Consider the following 3,217-nt stretch of genomic DNA (forward strand, 5'->3'; position numbering starts at 1 on the left):
GTTTCACCATGTTGGCCAGGCTGGTCTCAAACTCCTGCCCTCAAGTGATCCATCCGCCTCGGCCTGCCAAAGCACTGGGGTTACAGGCATGAGCCACCATGCCTGACCTGAAATAGGGTTTGAAAGAAGGGGCAGGGTTCGGATAGCAGAAAGAGAAAGAGCAGTCTTTGCAGCAGAAGCAACAGACATGCTTTCTGCATCCAGATAGACCAGATCCTCAGAAAGAAACCAAAGAGAGAAAAGACTAGAATGGTTCGTGTGTTTTGGTTTGGCTTGGGGTTTTTTTTCTGTCCAGTTTTACTATTTCCACCAGAGTGACATACAGAAAACCTCTTCTCCTTGCTGGCAGCAGCGCGATGATGCGTCTGGAATTGGAGAAGGGCGCGCTGCCTCACACGCGCACCAGGGGGCAGAGCTGAAGCGGGGCTGCTGTAACTCCAAGAACCACCAGAGAGCAAGGGAAGGATCCCAGCCCCTTCCTCAAATCAGCCGGCTGCAGGGCGGGAGGGCAGTTGGAAAGCAGCCGTCTTCTTCTTTTTTTTTTTTTTTTTTTTTTTTTTTGGGACAGAGTTTCGCTCTTGTTACCCAGGCTGGAGTGCAATGGCGCGATCTCGGCTCACCGCAACCTCCGCCTCCTGGGTTCAGGTAATTCTCCTGCCTCAGCCTCCTGAGTAGCTGGGATTACAGGCACGTGCCACCACGCCCAGCTAATTTTTTTTGTATTTTTAGTAGAGACGGGGTTTCACCATGTTGACCAGGTTGGTCTCGATCTCTCGACCTTGTGATCCACCCACCTCGGCCTCCCTAAGTGCTGGGATTACAGGCTTGAGGCACCGCGCCCGGCCTTGCAGCCGTCTTCTTAAACCGAGTTGCCTTCATATTCAGCCTAGAAGTTAGGGAAGAAATCGCGTGTAAGAGGAAGCTGGGTGAGACCGAAAGGGGAAAGAGAAAGAGAGAAGCTTTAGAGAGACAATCTACCCCACCCCCAGCAAGGAGCCTCCATGTGCCATGAAAAGACTTGCAAACAGCAGGAAACGGTTCGAGGTACTCATGCCTCCTGCTGTAGTCTTGGCTGAGAAAAGTTTAATGCGAGGCTTGGGCTACTAGGAAAAGTGACCAACTGCTAGAATAAGACTGGCTTCAACAGCCGACTCCTGTTCCCTGGACAGGGGTGACCATTCCAGCCACTCTAAGGAGGAACGCTTGAGGCTTTAGGAAGTACACACTTCTTGGCCATCCCCCCAGGCCCTGCAGTCATGGTGTGGGCTGCGTGTCGCTGCAGACGTGACAATGGCATCCTTTAAGAGCCCTGAAGTCAATATTTAGCCTAACTGTACAACCCACCGGCTGAGCCAGGCAACAGGGTTCTGAAGCCACAGAAGCACAGGAAGTCAGAAGCACTAGGGGTTGTGGAACACTATCTGAAGCTAGAAATCCTGACTTTTATCAGTTTCTAACTAGCTGTGCAAGTTTGGATGGGTGAATCAACTTCTCTGAGCTTTAATTTCCTTGTTGGCGAAATAGGTTAAATTAGATTAAAAGGCTCCGATGTGCCTTCCAGCTCTGAAACTCTGAAAAACACATACTCCTTCAGCCAGAGGAACTGGAGAATCTAGGGAGCAGGAGTGGGGGTGGGAGGATGGTGACAGGCATCTTAAAGGATTAACTCCCACACCTCTCCTCGCAATGGCAATCAGCTCCCCAGCAGTGGCGACTGCGGCACTGCCTGCCCCACCCCCGCCCTCTGGGCCCGGCGGTACACACCCACGGCTCCCTCAGAAACTTCTGGAATCTCGCTGGATTCCTCCCAGGAATGCTTATTGCCCTTTAGATGTGCAAATCGCTTTACATCAGCAACCCTGCCGCGCGATTATTAATCATCGCAATACTCTCCCCCACCCGCTACCGTTCCTCCCCGCCTAGAAGAGGAATTGCAGGGGTCCGGATTTATGAAGGTGATTCGTATTATTCATTCAATAATCAGTTAACTGAGGTTCATGAAGCGCCTAATAGGAGTAAGGTGCAGAGACACAGAAATCCAGTCACCATAGGGGGCAGAACGGAAGGAGTCAGCGCTCAAAGAACTTCACTGATACTCCAGTTCTGTCGTGGGGAGGGGGTGCTTAGAGGGGAGTGGGAGAGCTCCCCTCACAAGCCCGATGACAGTGCTGCCACCGTGGACCACCCCCACGGTTCGTTTTATCAGGCCAGGAAAAGGGAAGTGGCCTTCCCAAGGTCACTTATCCCCCGAGGGGCAACACTGACCCCAGAACGGCGATCTTCAAAGCTTTCCACTGCGCCATGAAGGAAAATTTTGAGTTGAAGCCTATAAAATACAGCGTTGGGCGAGTGATGGCATGATTTCCGGGCACAGAGTGAGAAAATCGTGATCCCAGATCACCCACCCACAACAGAGACCGCCCCAAATCTTGACTAGCAGCCTCAACTAGCAGACGCACAGCAATGCTGGAAACAGCTCATCCGTCAATCGTGGCACCCTCTCTCTGGGCCCCCAGCGCCCCTGCCCTCGCCTCCGCCCGGGTGGGTCCCGGGGCAGGGGGCGGGGGTCTCGCGGCTTGGAGCCTTCACCCAGCATTCCAGGGGGCGGGGCAGGGACCAGGGGCTGGATGCGGCGGGAGTCCCGCCCCCAGCCTACCGCGGGCCGGCGGCGCAGTGGCTGAGCCAAATATGGGCAGAGCGGAAGCGGCGGGCTGACGTCACGGCGCCGGGTGGGGGCCGCGCTGCGGGGCGGTGACGAGAGTCGCTGACGGCGCCTACGTGTCACCCTGGAAACCAAACAGTAAACAGAGGACTCGCGAGCTCCTGGCACCGCCTGGCCCTGCGACATGGCCTGGAGCAAAGGGCCGGAAGCTGGGAAGGGCCAGGAGAAACCTTGGCCTGGTCGACGAGTGCAGGGGCGCGGCAAGGGTGTGGAGATGGCGGTGGAGGGGACGCTGAGAGGGCACTCCCAAACGTCCCTCCAGGAGGTCTCTGGAAGCCGGCGCTCCCTCCGCCCAGGGGCCAGCAGGGGCTGGTCAAGAACGGAAGGAAGCCCTCCAGTCCCTTCTTACCCTTTTTTTTTTGAGATGGAGTCTCACGCTACCGCCCAAGCTGGAGTGCATTGGCGCGATCTCGGCTCACTGCAACCTCCGCCTCCCGGGTTCAAGCGATTCTACCGCCTCAGGCTCCCAAGTCGCTAGAATCTAGATAAATAGGC

The 3,217-nt window shown here is 55.6% G+C and overlaps 1 long non-coding RNA gene across 1 annotated transcript; it reads right to left on the reverse strand.

Moving 5' to 3' along the window:
• Nucleotides 1–261: 261 nt before the first annotated feature.
• On the reverse strand, nucleotides 262–2,597 carry LOC141582583 (uncharacterized). Its single transcript, XR_012515453.1, has 4 exons — nucleotides 2,460–2,597; nucleotides 2,266–2,326; nucleotides 853–886; nucleotides 262–527 (listed from the first exon to the last, which is right to left on the reverse strand). It is a non-coding gene; the product is annotated as an uncharacterized LOC141582583 (long non-coding RNA).
• Nucleotides 2,598–3,217: the final 620 nt, after the last annotated feature.

The sequence above is a fragment of the Saimiri boliviensis genome, chromosome 2 (assembly GCF_048565385.1).
Source record: "Saimiri boliviensis isolate mSaiBol1 chromosome 2, mSaiBol1.pri, whole genome shotgun sequence".
Taxonomy (NCBI): domain Eukaryota; kingdom Metazoa; phylum Chordata; class Mammalia; order Primates; family Cebidae; genus Saimiri; species Saimiri boliviensis.